This window comes from Pan troglodytes, chromosome 8 (assembly GCF_028858775.2).
Source record: "Pan troglodytes isolate AG18354 chromosome 8, NHGRI_mPanTro3-v2.0_pri, whole genome shotgun sequence".
Lineage (NCBI taxonomy): Eukaryota > Metazoa > Chordata > Mammalia > Primates > Hominidae > Pan > Pan troglodytes.
The window spans coordinates 97,712,827-97,734,582 of NC_072406.2; the positions used below are offsets into that span (position 1 = coordinate 97,712,827).

General features: G+C 37.5%; 1 long non-coding RNA gene and 1 other non-coding gene across 2 annotated transcripts; one reads left to right on the forward strand and one right to left on the reverse strand.

The window, feature by feature from the left end:
- Positions 1 to 4,911: 4,911 nt before the first annotated feature.
- LOC134807107 (uncharacterized) lies at positions 4,912 to 8,866 on the reverse strand. Its single transcript, XR_010146744.1, has 2 exons — positions 7,980 to 8,866; positions 4,912 to 5,229 (listed from the first exon to the last, which is right to left on the reverse strand). It is a non-coding gene; the product is annotated as an uncharacterized LOC134807107 (long non-coding RNA).
- Positions 5,208 to 5,310, forward strand: LOC112204644 (U6 spliceosomal RNA). The gene has a single exon (XR_002938317.1). It is a non-coding gene; the product is annotated as a U6 spliceosomal RNA (small nuclear RNA).
- Positions 8,867 to 21,756: the final 12,890 nt, after the last annotated feature.

Consider the following 21,756-nt stretch of genomic DNA (forward strand, 5'->3'; position numbering starts at 1 on the left):
GTATCCTAGGGAGGGAAGGGGAGCTTGAAAGGTGCAGAACAGACTGGGCCAAAGTTGGGGAAAGTGTATGTAAAGCTTTACATTAAAGGAGCAGAAATAGAAACCTATGGGAAATAACCAGTGTTCTTCCTTTAGACTTTGTTCTGGACCGTGTACACAAAATCCCAAATTCATTAATGAGAGTCCTGGTGAAGAGGTTAAAATAAAGCAAATTGACTCTACTGAACTTGGTCCTTACATTTCCAAATTCCTGGTGATGCCACAAGGATTGCTTTTCTAGACAAGATCTGATTTGATTTTGTTCAGTGCTGCACCCAGCAGATGCTTTAAATGTGCATCTTGCCTGATCAGTGCCTGACGTCAGACCTGCTGTCTATGCCTTCCTCTCTCTGTTAAGTGACCACGTTGAAACTGCCTTTGCAAAATTATGAATGAGACAGTGAAAGAGATCTAACCTAACCAACTCCATCTTGCTTCTAACATTTAAGCTGTCCTTCTTCATTCCTGTGCATAGACTGAACTAACTTTGGGAGGAACTTAGTTTATAGTTTAAAACAAAGACAATAATAGCCATTTCCAAAATCAAGCTGCCTTCTTGCCTAGGGACTAGGCTGCCTTTATAGGACTAACAAATTAGGCACAAGATTAGAAGTGATGGTTTAAGACTCACACAGCTGGAGGCTACAAGATTCTGACCCTCTCTAAGCTGCTCCTAAGCTCAGTGCTTAGGATATTTTGCTCACCCTGCATTTGATGGATAAGCTGTCACCACCCAGATCAATAAAATGGCTCAACTGATCTTGTGGCCCCCACTCAGGAACTGACTCAGTGCAAGAGGACAGCTTCAGTTCCCTATGATTTCATCTCCTACCTGACCAGCCAGTACTCCTGACTCATGGACTTCCCCTCACCCACCAAGTTGTCCTTAAAAACTGATACCTGAATGCTCAGGGAGACGGATTTGAGTAATAATAAAACTCTGTTCTCCCACACAGCCGGCTCTGTGTGACTTACTCTTTATTGCAATCCCCTTCTTGATAAATTGGCTCTGTCTAGGCAGTGGGCAAGGTGAACCCGTTGGGCAGTTACAGTATTTTTTCCTGGCCTCCCTCACGCCCCTGACTTTTTCTGTGATTCTTTTTATTTGGTCGGCCTCAGGCTGACCTGGTATCTTCTAGAGTTCCATAATCTACTCTCCAACAGAGGTGGTAAACTCAAACGCCTTGAGGGCAGGAAAGGAAGGTGAATGTGTTAAAGGAGCAGAGTGGAATAGGGAGTGGTCTGGAGTAGGAAAAACTGAAGCTTGTATGTTCTGCTAAAAAGGTTTCAGGTTTCTTTTACTGAAATCATGGTCCACTTCCAATGTCTGGCCACTGTGCCCTCCAAATGTCCATCACCAGTGTTTTAGTCAAGATCCTACCTGTCTCAAAAAGGAAGCCATGTTTGGATTTCTGCCAAGGTTAGTGAGGTCCTAGGGGCCAGAAAGTTCATCAGGACCTGAAATGCAGTCATTTGTCTGACCCTTCTCCACTTTATTGGCCCTTGGGCTGTACTATTTCAGGTCCCATCCAGACTTTTTCTTGACCTCAGCTGGGTTTCCTGGGCTTGTCTGGGTTTTCTGGCAATGTCTGGGGATCAAGGAAAACCTAGTCCCAAAGTCACATGCATGAACCACGTGTGGCAGATGTCTGCAGTGTTTCCCATCACATCCTGTGGCCTGTCTCTCATTTTGGGCCAACCACAGTGGTTAGCTTCATGCAAGCTTATCCTTACCCTACAGGGACAATGCCTAACTTCAAGCAGGAGCTGGCATCTGTCAGCTTTGCTTCTCTGCCAGGACCTTGTTGGGCACCATGGTTATCTGCCCATCCCTTGTGTGAGCACAGCCTGAAGCACCTAGGAATTAGATGGACCTTTCTGTCTCTATCTTATGCTTTGTTCTCACACATCAGTCAGCCACATCTGAGCTTCCCAATCTGTCCCTTAGAATATCACACTCAAACGCATATGCTCTGTCCTTCACTTCTTCCCTATCCACCTGGATGATTCCTGTGTATTTTTCACACCTCCACTCATGCTTTGACTCCTTTGAAGAGCCTTTCATCATTCCCCTACCCACTTCTATCTCTGTTAGGTCCTTCCTCTGTGTTTACATTTCTTTTCTGAATTTTGCCAACATAGAAGTACTTATCATTTTTTCTTATAATTGTAGAGGAGAAAACATAATTTATTTCCTTTCTTAAGTTCTAGTTTTGGTTACCACATACTAGTCAGAATTTTAATTCTTAACTTTAATTCATAGTGAAAATCTAAGCAGTAAACAATTTTTAACTCAGTCACATACTAATAATTTGTGAATACATATTTTATAATTCTCAGAAACATAAGCTTTCTAATGGAGTCATTTTTCAGTGGAACAGGACGTACTTACTAATAGGTCTAGATATCTTTTGTTTCTCTGAAATAAGAAACCTAAAGTAAAAAAGGTTACACTCATTTTTAGTAATATCTTAGCAATATATCTTATTTGGAAATGATCTAGATATTCAATGAATATCAATTATTTAATTTAGCTTAGCAAAAAACTCTAAGGGTATAGTTACTGAAAGATTTGAGAGACTTTTTAAAGTAAACATTAAAAAATTATAATTATTTTTAAAATTTTACTTATAAACTTTTATTTAAATCTATTTTATTTAATTTTAACAATTATGTTTGGAAAATTTTATGAGACTTTAGGCAACTCTGATCATCATCTCAAGTTAAATTTTCTATTAATCATTTTTGTTTTATTGTATGTTAGATTAGGCAAGTATCAGAAAAGCAAGAACCTGAAAGCTAAACATATGAATAGTTTGCTGATAAACTCAGAAGACATACTTATTTTTATTAAACCAATAATATTAAACTAGTCTTATTTACCCTTATTTATCCCAAATGATTTACTCAAGTCACATGAACTGGAAAAATATTTGGGCTTATTTATTTAATTTATGAACACTCATTTATCTTTAAGTTAATTTGGTATCATGTAGAAAATATACAAACGTATGTATAGACATATACATACATGTAGATACAACATACAACCTACAAATGTACACATGCATACATATAAAAGCCAGATAAATCACAGAGTTCAATGTAAAAGAAAATAAAGCTTTACAGCTGACAGGAACCTGTCCATTCACAACTCTTGGGGTTCCAGGAGGAAAAACAGAGGTTCCTCCCCAAAAGAGGAGCCTGTGGTGCCTTTTCTGTTTTCCTCCCAGGATCCCAGCGCTGTTAGAAATCTTTTTTAGGTCTACAGTATTGCAGTCTTTCCTCTTGCAACATTGTGGGTGGCAGACAGAAGTAAATGGAAGAACAAGTCTTAGAGGCAAAAATTACATCAACAAGAGGAGAAACAGACAGAAGTGCATATAGTTGTCATAGAGAAGAAGGGTGTCTTAAAAATATATGCATATACATATAGCCTAAATATCAGCTTTTAATCAAGGTGACTTTTGACTATAGAGCTCTTAAAATCTTTTTATCAAATTTTAGCTGGGCAAATAGCAAACATTGCTGTTTCTTGCCTTTTCCTTTCTTAAATTTACATAAAGAAAGAGTCTTGGAGGTGGGGTATATTTGTTTATTAGAGGTCTAGTGCAATCACTGTTTAAAACTCTTTGTCTTTAAAATGTTTTAATAAACTGTTTCTTTTGTTTTTCTAAGTATGTGGTTCCATTGAGCTTAGGAAAGAAGACTAAAAAAAACAAACAAAAAAGTTCCTGTTATGCTCTAAATGTAAGCCAAAATTTAAATCAAAGGTATACCTTGATTGTTTAAAATGAGTAATTTTAGAAATGTTTCTCTCCTGAGCTAAAGGTACCCACTGAGGAAAGGAATTTTGTGGTTGGTTCAAAGCACTTTAACTCTATTTCAAATCCTATCTCAGTTGGAATGCTGCTTATCTAATTCCCTAGACATTTCAAAGTCATGGTTAAGATTTACATCTCCTGGAGACTAAGAAGAATCCCTTAAAAAAAAATACTTCTAGATACAAAAGTCCCAATTTCCAAAGTAAACCTACTATAATTGTTACTTAAAATCAGTAAGTCTTTTTATGGCTTACAACCAGACACAAAAATTACATCCCCTAAGAGGGTGCAAAAATGCAATCCCCTTCAAGATCTGAAGTTTTTCCAAAGATGGCCTAAGAAAGTAAAGGCCTTTATTATTAGCAAGGCAATGAAGGTTGAGACAATTAAGACAAATCCTGAGAGCCAGCACATTTAGACAAACAAACATTTTGGGCCCAGTGGGACTCCCAGCTGGCTACCTGACATAAGCCAGACAATTTATGCCCTCAAGGTGGCACAGACCACAGAAAAAATTTGCTGCTTACAAAGCCAAGCTTCCCAAGAAATAAAACAAGATGAAAGAGGAATCTTACTGTGATCCTTCTACGACAAACCACTCGGAAAGTCAGAGACGAGGAAAACAAAGATCATCCTTACAAAACTAAACATCAATAACCAAATAGGTACTTAAACAAATCTACAAGAGTCACAGATTCAAAGAATTAATTTTGTTATTATTTGTAAATGTTTTCCTCCTATCAATCTGAACCTGGAAAGGGAAGGATGAGGAAAATGTTTTACCTTCTTTCTTGGCCAGGTACAACAGATAGAGACCTGGGAGAAGCTGACCTTGGTGAGAAATCTTACTCTTTGCTGCTGCAACTGCCAGTTCTCCCAGGATTTCACCTATAGGTCCTGTAGCAGTCAGGGTGTCTCTGTGGCCCCATCTTGGGTGCCAAATTGTAAAGGAGGAAACATAATTTCTGTCCTTTCCCTTTTTAGATTCTTAAAGAGATGCTGTTGAGACACTCTCCTGAAAACAAAAGTCAGATTAAACAAGTGAGGAAAACAAGCAGAAGTTTATTAACATGTGCTGTACCCATGATGCTCCTGATGAGACCTTTCCTAAGGTCTCAGTTCAAAAGTATTTCTTTCTCAAGGCAGTGGCTTAGGGTCCTTGCTTAAATAATATTTTAACAAACAGCCATAAATCCTACATAGTGACAAGAAAAAGAAGAAAGCATCTTCAGGCTTCCAAAAGGTGGGAAAATATGGGAAGGTAAATTGATGGGGAGAGTGAAATCTGCTCCTAGATCCTCTGGTGCCATTGTCTATGGGCTCTGTCTCTGAGTGTGTTGTTGTGTTCTCTTCGGCAGCACACGTGCTAAAATTGGAACAATACAGAGAAGGTTAGTATGGCCCTTGTGCAAGGATAACACAAAATAAAAAAGCAATAAAGAAGTAAAAGTCTAGTTTAAATTTAAAAAACATATGTATTTTTTTAAAAAAAGAAAGTGTGTTGTAAAGGAGCTTGTCCTTAGGTGGGAGAAGCAGAGAGGAGGGGCAGAGTCTACCTCTGTGTTTTAAACTTTTAACTTTAATTAAAATCCCCAGCATGTGAGAGAGGCATATTTTGCTTATAATTCCTCTTTCTCTCACACATATATTGAAGGCTCTGTAAAGGATGGAAGACTTGTCAATCATCTCTGTGTTTGCATTCATAGTGTGTGACAAACAACTGGCACTGAGTAAATATTTGTTGGATGAATAAGTGAACACATGAATGTGTGGTTTACAGTATGCTCAGTATCCTACTGGCACCAAATATAACCTTTTGCATAAGACCAGTATCAAAATTAGTAAATACTTCATGGGAATTTATTTGCCACATAGAAATCATTTAATAAATGCCAAACCCTTATTTGAACTACAAAAAGAAAAAAAAAAAATCACTCAAGAGGGTGAGGGAAATGAATATAAATTTAACAAACCTGACCATAAGGGTTTTAATTATTTCATGATTTAATGAGTCCGAGAGTGGGTGAGTGCATGACTGATTGCTTCATAGAACCCATGGGGTTATGGGAAAGGACCAGAGTTAGCTACGGACCAATACTGTTAATTTGAGAAATACTTAGGGGGTGCCTACCTAATGCCAGGTGAAGTATATAATAAGACTGAGCTTATGATGAATAGCTCAGTATTCACCAAGCTGTAATTGCTTTGGAACGTAAAAGAATGTTTACCTGGTTTGAATAAAATTTAAAACTTTAAATAGTATCCTAAAGGGTAAAATTAGAATTTAGGGCAATTGGAGATCCTAGCAATGTATGTTCTCTACTTCCACCTTAGGTTTTGATTGAAGACACGCTACTCGCACCTAATGTCTCTCTGGATCAATTGAATCCTAAGTCTAACCATTAAGGATAACTATGAAAACTAATTATTAGGACCAATATCAATTTTGTTAATGTATATAGGAGGAGGGGGTATCAAAGCACTTAGGAATCTTTTAGCCAAAATCTTGAATTTGTTGCAGCCCAGTCTGAGCCCTAAGGTCCCTGTGACAAAGGTAGAATTGCTCTTGCTCTAACGTTGATTTTGTTACTTCTCATCACTGGTCCACCTTTGCAGATGTCTGGAGAGCCAGCTTTATAACAGAAATGTCATGAGCTTTGGAACCAAACTGAGTCTGCCCTTTATTTAAATGTTTCATAAACTTGAACAAATTGGCTCTAATCTTGGAACCTTGGTTTATTTACCTGAAACGTCAGGGCAAATTGTACCTCGTGCAGAATTTAATGAGGTCATAGTCAAGTAGGCCTGGCATGGTCCCGAAAGCAGAGGACTGACAAAGGGTCCCCCTTTTCTCTTCCTCAGAATCAAGAGCCTTGCTGTTAGGATTTTTCACCTTAACTCCTGAGTTTCTTGATACTTCTCCCTCTCTGCTCCCCTGGTCAAAAGTTCAATGTTAGTAATCATTAAGAGGCAAAGTAGTTGGGAGAAAAGAACCCAAAGGCAAGAATTCCTTGTCTCTTCTTTGTACTTCTAAGGTCTCCTGAGCTGCAGTTTCCTACCTGAGCTAAATGTGGCTTGAAAGGATGTTGGATGTAGATTCTGGAATTTTCATGTCCGGTTATGTAAAATGAAAAAATCTGAAATGGATGTGGAAATGTCCATTTGTTATTATTATAATCTCACACTTTATCTTCATTTCTGATTGCTATTTAGTCAGCAATAGCTTAGAACATTTCAGCTTTCAGTATCTTCCTCTGCTAAGCAAGTAATGATCTGTAAACAAACACTGCACTAAGTGCTCTTTAAAGGGAACTTTTCACTCTTTTGTGATGTAAAGAATCTTTTATGGCACAAATGAGTACACCTTCTAATTTAGTTTTTAAAAGTAGGATATTTGGGGACTCCATTTACCTATTCTATTTAGAACTTAATTAAACGTGAAAGAATGTGTATTACTTTTCTTCTGTTAGTGTAAAAAATTACCAGAGGTTGACTGGGCATGGTGGCTCACACCTGTAATCCCAACATTTAGGGAGGCCAAGGCGGGCGGATTATCTGAGGTCGGGAGTTCGAAACCAGCCTGACCAACATGGAGAAACCTTATTTCTACTAAAAATACAAAATTAGCCGGGCATGGTGGTGCAGGCCTGTAATTCCAGCTACTCAGGAGGCTGAGGCAGGAGAATCACTTGAACCTGGGAGGCAGAGGTTGCGGTGAGTTGAGATCATGCCACTGCACTCCAGCCTGGGCAACAAGAATGAAACTCAGTCTAAATAAATAAAGTAATTAATTAAAAATAAAAAAATAAATTGCTAAAGGTTTAGCAGCACAAAACTTATTTTCCTTAGCTCACACTTTTATAGGTCAGAAGTCCAGTTCAGGAGGGCTCTGCTAGGTTCTATACTCAGAGTCTCACGGGACAGAAACCAAGATGTGAGCAAGCTGGGCCCTTTTGTGGAGGCTCTGGGAGATAAATAGTTTTTAGTCTTATTCAGGGTGTTGGTATAATTTAGCTCCTGTGGTGATGGGACTGAGGTCCTCCTTTCCCTGTTGGCTGTCAGCTGGGGCCACTCTGTGCCCCTAGACACTGCCCACATTCCTTCTCATATGCTCACCTCCATCTTCATACCAGCAACAGTGCTTTGAGGTCTTTCTTTTTACATCTAACGTTGCCTTCTGCTTTCTTCTCCTGTTAAAGAAAAAATTATTCAATGACACTTATTAAAGCACATTAATGCAGACTTTATTCGGGGCCATTGCAACAGATATGGGGACTGCAGCAATGAGTTTTCTAATGAAGAGAGATTGGACTCATCTTTGAATACAACATGGGCAAGGGGGAATTTATAGCCAGAGAGCAGGGTGGGAACAGTGGATGAAAAATTATGAAGAGGAAACATCAGGGGTAAGGGAAATTCTGGATGAACTGACCTAAGAAGATTCTTGCTGAAGACAGTCCAGGATGTTCAGACATCACCTGGGAGATGGTGGAGGATGAGGAGTCCAGTCAGATATTGAGGGTGGGGAGTTCTTGCTAAATTCACTAAGCAGGGTTCTTGCTAAAAGTGGATTTTATAAGGAATTGCATAGATGGGCCTGGGAGAAGATTCAAGAGACTGACTAATATTTGGTCAAGCAAAGAATCTCTGTCACACCAGAGAAAGCTTTGTGCATTTCAGGACTTACGGTTAGATTGGGTCAACCCAAATAATCTCCCTTTTTCAAGATCACCTGTACTATATAACATAACAGAGCCATGGCAATAATATCTTTTCATAGTCACAGGTTCCAGCATGGAATCTTGAGTGCCATTTTTAGAAATTCTGTCCACCACAGGTACATCTCTACAGAAAAATAGTTTTCCGCTCTGTCTCCTCCTTCACGTACCATTCTCCTGAGCGTTCTTCAGAAGGATACTGATATCCCTAGGCAAGGAATCCTGGGAAGTTGAATAAAAGTAGACAAAGTAACAGAAGCAGAGGAGACATCAGATAAAAACTGGGATTTCTCAGCAATTTTCTTGAGTTAACATCATTGAAAAATAGGAGCTTCTGAGGTTGAACTAAACCCAAGTTCTGAAGTATCTCACTAAGACTGAAGAGGAATGTATACCAACTCAAAGTTTCCTTGAATTAGACAGAATAATTTCATTGAGCTGCTAGATTATATAATAAAGCCTGCCAAGCCCCATTTGATTAGAGTGAGCACTCACCATTTGTCCATGGACTGTTAGATTGATAAGTGATACCAAACCAGGCTTATTCTGCCCACACACAGCAAGCCAATCACTGATATGAGTTTTACAAAAGGGAGTTTATTCATGAGGCAGCCAAGTGAGGAAATGGGAGAACATGTCTCCAGTACGTCTCCCTGAAGATGGGGTTTTAGCGATATTTATGGGATAGAGGATTAAGGTGGTCCAGGCATGGGGAAAAGTGATTGGCAGTGGGGAAAGATGATGTAATCGACGGTCTTTGCAAGTGTAGCTGGGGGTCATGACTCTTCATAGGACGCATGTTCATTAGCATGATCTGAGGAAGGAGTTTTGTCCCTCTAATGCCAAAAGATAACATTTTAGGCATTTCTGCAGGCCCAGTTGAAGGGTCGGTGGTCTCAATCAGTTGAAACCAGACAAGAGCTGTCCCCCAGCTCCCAAAAAACAAGTTAAAGCAACCGTTACCATAGTGACATACACATCAGATACATTATCTGTAAGGAAGCTAGTGAGAGTTGAGTTACATATTGTTTGGCTACATGACTTTTAGCTATAAGGGTTTAAGATCAACTAGAAGTAAGCAGTTAAAAGCAAGCAAGGCAGGTTAAGTTTGGCTAGCTTAATCAGGTCAGCCTTCAGTTTCACAAGGACCAGAGTACACAGTTATTGAGAAGACTGATAGGCAAGAAAGTTCTTAATTAAAACAAGATGTTAATTTCTTTATAGATTGATTTACATTTTTTTCTTAATTACCCATTTATATTAAACTATATAAAACAGTTTGTCATAGCTAAAGGTGAAAAAATTCATTAAAATCTTCCATATGCTGTGGGCAAACAACACCTTCACAAAACAGGATGAAAAGTATCTAGGCCATCATTCCTGATTGTACTCACTCATTTTTCAGTAAGTGCTGAGCACTTACCATGTGTCAGACACTGATGTGGGTATGAGAGAGACAGCAAAGAACAGAATGTGCCCAGATCCTGTCTTCACGAGATTTACATTCCAGGGCCCTGAAAAGTGCGCTGCTGCACAGGTGCTCCTGGGCATGAGAAGCAAAGCTGCTTCCTGCAGAATAGTGACTCTGCAAGAGCAGAGCCCAAGGCAGACACCCATCTCATGCCTGAGATCATGTGTCAGGGCCAGAGCTTGGTCAGAGTGAAGATTAAAAACGAGCTACTATCCCTGGTATATGTAAGAAGTGATTTATTGCCTCCTGCAAATTCCAGAGTCCACCTGAGCCTGCTCTGGGAAAGTGGATACGTTCAAATAGGAAGACTTAACCTAGAGACTCCAAGGTTTATCTAGGGGATATAGGCACTCCATATCATTTAAAATATGTAACAAAATTTTTCTTTCATAGGACTTTGGGTAAGATAGTGCAATTTGAGCACAGGGTTTAACTGCCTTTCTCTCTATTAATTCCATTGGAAAGATTGATAGGTAATAAAAACGGGAAATTTTCATCAGGCCTGTGTTTCTATCAAAAGTGAAAAAAATAAACTGAGGGATTTCTAAATTATACCTTATTTCCATCCAGGGGAAAATAAAGAGGCATGACTGAACCTCCAGAGGGGCATCAATAGGCTGATAAGGCATAGTCAAAAAGAGCATTTGTTCATATACAAACCTCACAGTGAGTTTGGAATAGCTTCCTGGCTGACTGGGATTTGCAGATGCCCAGAGAATGTACTGATGAAGGAACAGTTGTGAAGTGCCATTATGAGCAGAGCCCAGGAGGGAGAAGAATAAAGAAAGCCCCTGCCCCCAGGAAGAAAGCACATTTGCTCTTCTGAGACTGGAGTATGTCCCCAAGAGGGAGGTTAAAAAAAAAAACCTCTCCATAGTTACCGCAATAGAAAGGGCAAGGACGGGAGGCAACATCAGCCTCGGGCAGCTCTTTTTCTTCTTGACATGGGCAGCCAGTATTTAAAAACAACTGCACTAAGTTCCCTCAGGCTCATGAGCTTGGAGAAAGCAGCCAGTGCAGCCAGCCCAGACTCGTCCTTGATATAGTTAATGGCAACAGAAGCTATCACCCAGCACACACTGCATATATCTCGTTTTTGTCCCATTTAACAGATTATAAAACTGAAGCACACACACACAAAAACTTCCCTGTAGTACAAAGTTACAGAGCTAGGATTCTAAACACAACAATTAGATAAGGTATCATTTAGAAATCCCTAATAGTGAGTTACAGAGCTAGGATTCTAAACAGAGCAATTCGACTGCAGAGGCCAAATTCTTACTGATTATATCATATTACCTCTTTCAGGAAGAATGTTGGGCAATGCTATGACTTTTAGCCAGGTACAAGCAGAAGTGATTGAACAAAGCTGGCTGCATGCTACTCCCCAGTCGAAGATAATGAAGGGGAATATGTTACCCCAAAATATTCCACTTTGGTATATGGATAATTTTGAGCTGAAGGCAATTGTGAATCAACAGATGCAGAAGGAAGCCTTCTTGGAGCTTCCCTTATCTGACTAAAAGCAGAAACTTCTGAGAAATGAGGACCACCATAAATCCTTTCTCCAGGGAAGTTTTATGGTCACGAAAAAGATGGAAAGTCAGCACCAAGATGAGTCTGCCCAAACCTCCCTAAAATAACACTTATCTTCCGTTAGTTCTGTCATATATTTACCTTCACATAATTTACCGCCCCTAAAAGCCCAAAACTCCCCTTTCCTTTATGTAGTCACTTCCCCACAATTTTTCACCTTTTGTTTAAATGGTATATAACTTTACAATTCTACCCAATACTTTGGGTTTTCCTTGCTTGTTGCTGTTTTGCTGTTTTTGTAAAACCCTATACTTGTAAAAATATTAACATCAATAATATTTGTATGTTTTTTCTCCTGTTAATTTGTCTTTTGTCAGCTTAATTTGCATACCCCAACCACTAAACCCAAGAGAATAGAGGAAAAGGGGAAAGTGTTTATTTTTTTCTCCGCTACAATAGGAAGAATCACGGAGATGATACAATCCTGAAAGAATTTCACAAGGTGGTAGCTTCCTCCCCATTCTTCTCGAGCTGAAAAATTACAAAAACATACCTTTCCTTGCCCCCTTGTGTGAACTGCAAGGATTTGGTTAGAGATCATCATAATTTTCTTTTCTTTTTTTTGAGATGGGGTCTTGCTTTGTTGCCCAAGCTGGAGTGCAATGGCACGATCTCAGCTCACTGCAACCTCTGCCTTCCAGTTTCAAACCATTCCGCTGCCTCAGCCTCCCAAGTAGCTGGGACTACAGGCATGTGCCACCATGCCTGGCTAATTTTTGTATTTTTATTAGAGACGGAGTTTCACCATGTTGTCTGGGCTGGTCCTGAACTACTGACCTCAGGTGATCTGCCCATCTCGGCCTCTCAAACATCATAATTTTCTAATGGATTTCATATTAGTTACCATTTTGCTGACAGACAATACCAGCTAATTTCAGAATTTGGGCTCTAATGGTAAGCAAACCTAGGGAATAGCACTTCTTGGGAAGATAGTACTGGAGAGTTAAGAAGAGAATCTCTGCCTGTGTCTGGTGTTTTAAACAAGGGAAGTGGCAATCCCAGATGGGGAGGAGAGTGTTCACCAAGGGCCATACTCACTTGATCATGGCAGTGTGTTTTCTGATGCCACCTGGGAGGGCACTGGCAAATGGAAATGTGGAGGGATAAATGGGATCTAAACTTTAATCATAAGGGTGAGACAAACACATCTGGTCTCCATTGCCCAAAGAGGAAACAGAATGGATAGAGACAAGAATGCAGGGGCAATGACCCTTCCTGGCTCTCAAAAGCAAGGTATCCGCAGCCAAGCTGTTTCTGGGATAAAAGGAGAGATCAGAACTGAACCACCCCTGGGTTCAAGTGCCTGCTTCCTGTTTATTGCAAGAGTAAACTACAGCAGTTGCTGAGTCACAGACTATTCCGTCACATGGAGATTATTGTTACCTATCTACTGCATTGGTAGAATTTCATAGGAATGAAATGTAATGGGTATGTCAGCCTGGCAAGTGCTTGTCATGGACACACAGACTCATTCTTATGCTCACCTATCCCTGTTTATTCTCCACACATTAGCACAACACCTAATGTAAACTTTTAAAATCATGAACAGATTAATGCAGTTTCCCCATTTCAACCCTTCAATGACTTGCTATCACCCAGAGAACAAATTCACCATTTTCCCCACAGTCTACATGGTCTGCCCATGGCTGATGTTCCAACCTCATCTTTAGCACCCACCCCCCACCCCCGCTTTGTCTCCTGGGCTTCAGTCCCACTAATGGATCACCGCCACTTCACTTGCCAAGAGTAAGCATAACCAGGGCCTTTGCATGTGCTGTTCTTTCTTACTCAAAGCCCTTCTCCAGATATTTACATGGTTCATTCCCTCAGTTCATTAAGGTCTCTGCTCAAAGGACATGTCTCAGAACATGCTTCCCTGGTTTATCAAAAATAACCATCTTTTTATGCTTGATCTCCTTACCCAACTTCAGTCTCCTTCTGAAACATTACATTATATATTTATTTATTCATCTTTTGTCTGTTTTTTGTAACATACTATGGGTTCCAGTCCTCTCTATTCCAATGCCCAAATCAGTGCTGGCACATAGATAATAAATGTAAGTGATCTTTGCCTTCCTGCTTTCATTCCCTATCCTCTCTGAATGAGACTACAGAATCTCATTCAGAATATATAAGAATCAGAGTTGTATTTTTATAACTAAAGGAGTCTTGCTCCCTCTTCTACTATTATAGGCACCACCACCTTCGCCTATGAAACCCACATTAAGAGTGCATTCTCTGTTCACTTCCTCTTCTGTGTCCTTACAGCATGGAGCTTCCTGAGCTCTGCAACCATGTCCTCTGCTAGGGGAAAGCTGGAAGGAATCAATTGCTCCCCGGAACTGCCTGCTTCATCTTCAGATCTCCTGCTGCATCTCTCTAGTAAGTGCCTAAGTGCAGCTGTGTGCTTTGCAGCCAATGGCTGGTATCCTTATAGGCACCTGGTAAGCTTTATGCGCCTTTATGGCACTCGATACATAATAAATAATAATATACTGCCAGATGATTACTCTATGACTGCTGCTATAATGAACCATTCAGGGGGAAGTAATAACCATGAGCAAATAGAAAAGCAAACAAAGAAACAATCTGTTTTGCTGGACCTAAAATGAATCTAGGAACACAGAGAGATTCATCAGAAATTGAAATATTTTGTTGACAAAGGCATGGAGATAATAGGTGTGTTTAAATGTGCCTTTTTCTGAACAGCTCCACTGTGGTCTGCCAGCACACTGTTCTCCTGACCTCACACTCATGGAGGTGGCACAGGGGGACAGGGGAAGAGAGGAGACAAGCGTGGTCTCCTCGTCATAGTTTGTGACCTGAAGCCATGAGTCCAGTGAAAGCTAGTTTTTCTCTGACTCCAACAGGCCAGCAGTTGGGCTCTCAGAAATGAACAATAATGAGGTATGTGATCCTTTAACAGAACCTAGTCAATAAATATATCCTATACTATAATAACTCTTTTTTCAGCCCCTGTACTTGTCAGAGGGACTTGAGGTACAGTGTTTTACAGTCCTTGTCCCATTGAAGGAATATTGCTGATGTCTGAATGTTTAATAGCAATAAAACACAAGGTGCCAAAGATCGGATTCTGTTAAAAACTAATGGCTATACTGTATAATTCCATTTATAGAGCAACCTTGAAATGAAAAAGTTACAATAACGGAGAACAGATCAATGGTTACCAGGGGTTAGAATCAGAGGAAGAGTGTGATTATACAGAGATAGCAGCATGAGGGAGTTTTTTGTAGTGCTGGAAGAGTTCTAGATCTTGATTGTGGTGGTGTCAACAGAAATTTATACATGTGAAATTCCACAGTACTGCACATCATCATCAACATCACCACCACCAACAAAAGCTGATAAAAGTCAAATAATTCCTATGGTTTAATTAATAGTGTTGTAACACTACCGATTTTCTGGTTTTGAAAATGTTACTCTTGTATATAAGATGTTGTCATTGGGGAAAGCTAGGGAAAGTACACACAGGAACTTCCAGTATTATTTTTGCAACTTCTGTGAGTCTTAAATTAGTTCAAAATAAAAATTTGAAAAAAATGCAAAAACAACAACAACAACAACAAAAAAAAAAACCCTAATGGATATATTCCAGTTCTGTGTCCTTTGGAGTAACTATGTTTTTGTTGTCTTTCCCATTGCTGTGACTACACAATCAGGAGAGAATATATGGAGGAGATATTTTAGGACAATGAAAAGTAAATAGTAGCAAATGGGTTGGAAAGAAGACCAGAATTCAAAGCATCACCACATGGTGGTGAGTTTATGCATTTTTTCCCTATGTTATCCCCTAGGCTGAATGCAATTCAAACTGAAACCAAGAGGTGGTCATTGGCACAAACAGAGAGGCCTCCAGGAAAAACTCTCCCATTCTGGCTCCAGGAGGTGAGAAAGGAACTCTGAAATCTCAAAAGGAATGTGGAAATCCTCTGTTGTCAATGTTGTGTTGCTGTTGTTTATCCTCCAAGTAATATCACAGCAGTAGTGGCAGAAGCCTCGCTATTCAGTGGGGTTGGGAACCCAGGAGTGTGGAGAGAGCTACCATTGCCTTTTTCCTCATATATCATCCTTCCACTTGACCCCAGACAAAGTGTAGTCATGGAAGTGCATGGCAGGGCAGAAAAAATAAAGTCACAACACTTTCTCTGGAGGACCAAAAAGAGGAGTGCTAGGGACCCTTTGGAGTCTGTAAAAAGCCACTGGATATACTTTACCTGAGAGACTGTGAAGAGGGAGGACACCAAGAAGACATCCCCCATAAGAAGTGTAAGAAATCCTGGGTTCACTTTCAGTCTGCACATGCATGGATCTGATTCTACTGAGCATATAAAGATTTAGAGGACAGAACTAATAACGAGATCATTGACCAAGTCTCAAATCTACCACAGGGTGGCACACATGTGGGCAAAATCTGAATAGCACTGTGAGGCACTGAGCAGTGAACTGAGATTGAATTCACAGCCCACAGAAGGCAAGTTGAAACTTGTAGTCTGAACCTATTCAGGTTGCCTTGCCACTAAGAGAACCATATCAACATTTGCCATAGAATTTAGATAAGAACCAGAGTACAAAACATAATATTCAAAATATCCAGGAATTAAGCCAAAATTACTTGCCATGGGAAAAAAAAAAAAAACACAAGGAACTTTCAGTTTGCATGAGAAAAGACAATTAACAGTCAGAAATGTCAAGATGACACAGATGTTGGAATTACCTGATAAAGACTGCAGAGCATCTATTATTCGAAGGGCCTGAGAAGCAATAGTAAACACTCTTGAAAAAAATGGAAAAACGGAAGGTCAACAAATAAATAATATATAAAAAGAAGAATCAAATAGAAATTTTAGAACTGAGAAGTATAGTAACCAAAATGTAAAACTCACTGGATGGGCCTATTAGCAAAAACAGAGAGGGAAAAAATGAAGAGAGCCCCAGAGATCTGTGTGACAATAATAAAAGATTAAAATGCATGTCATTGGAATTTTAGAAATAAAGGAGAATCTTCATAAATATAATAGGCTATTTTCCTCTTCTCTAGTTTTTAAAATTTATTACGTTTGAAGCAAAAATTATAACATTCATCTGATAACGTTTTTAATGTAAGTTGTTGTAATATGAAAACTATAACGTAAAGGAAGGAAGGTAAGGGGACCTACGTGATGTTAAGTTTTCTATATAATGTACTAAAATTCTTAGAAGTTTACAAAAAAAAGTGTATATATTTTAATTATAATAGCAGCCAGTAATAAACAGATAAAGTAAAAACCATAATAGATCAATTAAAACAGAATAAAAGAAACTTAAATGTCACTCAATGAAAACAAAAAAGGAGAAACAAATGACAAATAGAAGTGACAGAAAGTAGACAATGAAATAGTAGAGTTAAATACAAATCTGTTAATAATAATCTTAAACACAGCAATTAGAGAAATTTTCAGAATGGATTTTTAAAAATTACTCAACTATACGCTGTCTACAATAAACTCACTTCAAAGATAACAAAATAGGTAAATGAAAAGAAAAAGGATAGACAATTATGTCCCATGCAAACATTAACCCACAAAAGCCTGATTGGCTATACTAATATGAGAAAAGGATATTTCAGAGCAGAGAAAATTACAGGGAGTCCTTGCATATGAAATAACAATAACAATCCTACATGCATGTGTATTTAACAACAGAGCTTAAATATGCAAAACTGACAGAAATTAAAGGACAAATACAAACATTTGTGATTATATTAGGAGATTTCAATATATCACTTAGTAATATAGAGAACTAGAAGGCAGATAGTCAGCAAGGACATTGAAGAATTGAATAAAACTATCAACCAATTGCATATAATTGATGTTTACAGAACACTACACTCAATGACAGCAGAATACCCATTCTTTTTAAGTCCACATGGTACATTTACCAGGATACTCCATAACCTGAATCATTTAAAAAACTTTATGGAGTTTAAAATAATTAAACTCTACAATGTTCTCAGACTTTCATGGAATTAAACTAGACATCAATAATAGAAAGATGACTGAAAAATCAGCAAACATCTGCATATTACATACCCCACTTTAAAATAATCTGTGAGTCAAAGAGAAAGTTCCAAGATAAATTAGAAAAAAAATAGAACTTAAAGAAAATAAAAGCACAAATAGATCAAAGATGTTGTGTACAGTTAAGGAAGTGATTAGACTGAAATTCACAGCAATAAATGCATTTATTAATTAGGAAAGAAGAAAGTTCTTAAATCAATATTCTATGCTTCTAACTTAAAAAATAAGAAACAGCAAAATAAATTCAAAGCAAGTTTAAAGAAGAAAAGAGTAAAGATAAAAGATAAGAGTAAAAAATTTTTTGTTTAATTCAGACAACAAATATTAAGTATCAATGAAAGTAAAAGCTGGTTCTTTGAAATAATAAATGAAATGGATAAATATCAAGATTGTTAAAAAAAGAGAAAAGATATAAATTACCAACAGTAGAAATGAAAGAGGTGCTCTCACTAAAAATGACATACATATAAGAAGAATAGAGAGTGAATAGCCAGCTCAACTCTATGCACTCTCTTCAATAGTTTATCTGAAATGATACAATTCCTCAAAAACTGTAAACTACAAATTCAGACAAGATGAAATAGACAAATATTCTTACATATATTAAATAATTCGAATTTGTAGCTCAAGAGTCTCCTGAAAAAGAAATTCCAATCTCTGATGATTTCCCAGTGTAGTTATATCAAATATTTTAAAAAATAACATCAGGTGTCGAAAATGTCTTTCAAATAATAGAATAAAAATTTTGTCTACATAATTTCATGAAGCCTGCATCACTCTGTACCAAAACTAAAGCAGGACAGTAGAAAAAAATGAAAACTACAGACCAATATCTTGCATTAAAAGATGCAAGAATTGTCAACAAAATATTGTTAAATTTAATGAAGCTACATAAAAATCATCATAATGACAATGATAATCCACCATGATCAAATGGAATTCATCCCAGTAAAATATGACTTGGTTCAATGTTCGAATAGCAATCAATGTGATCCATCACATTTAGAGTTCGAAGAAGAAAAAATACATTATCAGATCAATTGATGAAGAAAAATAACTTGACAAAATTGAGCATTCATTTATGATAAAAATTCTTTGCAAACCAGGAACAGAAAGGAACTTCCTCAATTTGATAAAAGGTATCTACAAACAAAATCTACAGCTACTATCATACTTAATAATGAAAGTGTGAATGTTTTCTTCTTCAGATTAGGAAAGACAAGGAATCCTTTCTCACTATCCCTATTCAACATAGTACTGGAACTTTTAGCCAATGCAGTAGGCAAGAAACAGAAATTATTTTTTAGAAATAAATTAGACATGAATAAATAAAACTGTCTTTATTCACGGGGACATGCTTGTCTGTATAGAAAATCCCAAAGAACAAAGAGCAAAAACAAATAACAGATGTTGGAGAGCATGCAGAGAAAGGGAGTGCTTATACACTGTTGGTGGGAATGTAATTTAGTACAGCCACTTTAGCAAACAGTATGGAGACTCCTCAAAGAACAAAAAATAGAACTACCATTTGATCCAGCCATCTCATCATTAGGTATCTACCCAAAGGAAAAGCAATCATTATATCAAAAAGGTATCTGTACCTATGTTTATTCTAGCACTATTCACAATAGCAAAGATATGGAATCAACTTAAGTATCCATCAAAGGATGATTGGATAAAGAAACTGTTGTATGTATATACAATGGAATACTATTCATCCATAAAAAGAATGAAATTATATCTTTTTGCAGCAATATGAATAGAACTGGAGGCCATTAAGTAAAACAAGTCAGTAACAGAAAGACAAATACCACATGTTCTCACTTCTAAGTGGGAGCTAAATAATGCGTACACATGGGCACAGGGTGTGGAATGATAGAAAATTGAGACTTAGAAAAGTGAGGAACTAGGAGGACATGGACAATAAGAAATAACTTAATGGGTACAATATATGTTATTCAGGTGATGGATACACTAAAAGGCCCGACTTCACCACTAATCTATCCATGTAACAAAATTACATTTGTACCCTATAAATGCATACAAGTAAAAAATGTCTAAAATAACAAAGTTGACAAGGTTGCAAAAAGTAAGTCAATATTGAAAAATTAACCATTTTTTATATACTAACAATGTACAATTAAAACCAGAAATTAAAACAAAAACAATACCATTTATAATAACTCCAATAAAAATGGAAACACTTTGGCATAAATCTGGAAGAAAATCAAATGGAGAATCTGTATGTTGAAAACTATAAAGTACTGTTGAAAGAAATTAAAGAAGACCTAAATAAATGAAGAGACCTACCATATTCAGGCATTACAAGATTTAATATAGGAAAGATATTAATTCTTCCCAATTTGATCTGTAAATGAGTTCAGTACTAACCAAAATTTCAGCAGAATATTTTGTATAGACAAGCTGATTCTAAAATTTATAAGGAAAGGCAAAGAAATTTGAATAACTAGAGTAATTTTGAAAAAGAAATATAAATTCATTCTGAGAAATCATACTGTCCAATTTTAATAATTACTATAAATCAAGTAATCAAGTAATCAAAGCTATGTACTATTGGTGAGGATCAAACATGTAGATCAATGCAACAGAGTAGTGTTCAGAAATTAACCCACACAAGTGTGGCCAATTTATATTTGACAAAGCTACAAAAGCAATTCAATGAATAAAAGTATCCTTTTCAACAAATGATGATAGAACAATTTGACATGCACAGACAAGAAAATAAACCTTAACCTACATCTCATACCTCATATAAAAATTATCTCTGAATTGATCATACCTCTAAATGTAAAGTACAAAACTAAAAATTTAGGAGAAACTCTTCAGGACCTAGGGCTATGCAAAGAATTAGAATTCTTAGATATGACAACAAAAGCCTGAAACATAAAAGAAAAAAATGATAAATGGGGTTTCATCAAACTTAACAAACTTTGCTCTGCACAAGACATTATCAGAAGGATGAAAAGACAAGCTGCAGACTGAGAGAATATATTTACAAATCACATATCTGACAAAAGACATGTACCAGTAGTAAATAAAGAACTCTGAAAACTTGACAGTGAAAAAACAAACAACACATTTTTTCCCAATGGGCACAAGATGTTGACAGACACTTCACCAAAGAAAAAACATGGATGTCAAATAATCAGAGGCAAAGATGTTCAACATCATCAGTGACTAAATGAAAAATTAGGATCGTGATGAAATATCACTGCCACATACTGAACGTCCAGACTATACACTACTGTCAATATCAACTCCTGTCAATGATGTGGAGCTTCTGGAACTCTTGCACATTGCTAATAGGAATGTAAGATGCTGCAGTTGCTATGAAAAATGGCTTCTTTAGTAGCTTCTTCTAAAGTAATCATATGCTTATCATATGGCTTAGCAACTCACTCCTGGGTATTGACTCTACAGAAATGAAAACTTATGTTAACACACAAAAATCTATACAGGGATACTTATATGTCTTTATTACTAATTGATCAAAACTAGAAGTAACCCAAATGTTTCTCAATTAGAAAACAAATAAAAAATAGTGACACATTCATACAGCGTGGGTATCCCTCAGCCATAACAAGAAACAATCACTGATACATGCAAGAACATGGATAAATCTCAAAAGCATCATGCTGAGTGATACAAGCCAGTCTCAAAAAGTCATGTATTATATGATTTCATTCATACAGTAGTCCCCAGAAAAAAAAAAAACTATCATGATGAAAATGGATCAGTGGTTGTCAGAGGCTGTGTGTGAGTGAGAGGTAGCGTATAAAGAGTGTGCGTGAGGGAATTGTTTTAGAATAATAGAATGGTTGTGTATGTTAATTATGGTGGTGGTTACATAGATCTACACATGTATTCAAATTCATAGAAATGACAGTAGTAAAGACAGTGTGGTACTGGCAAAAAAAAAAAAAAAAAAAAAAAAAAAGACCGATCAATGGAGCAGAATACAGAACCCAGAAATAATTCACATAAACATAGCCTACTGATCTTTGACAAAA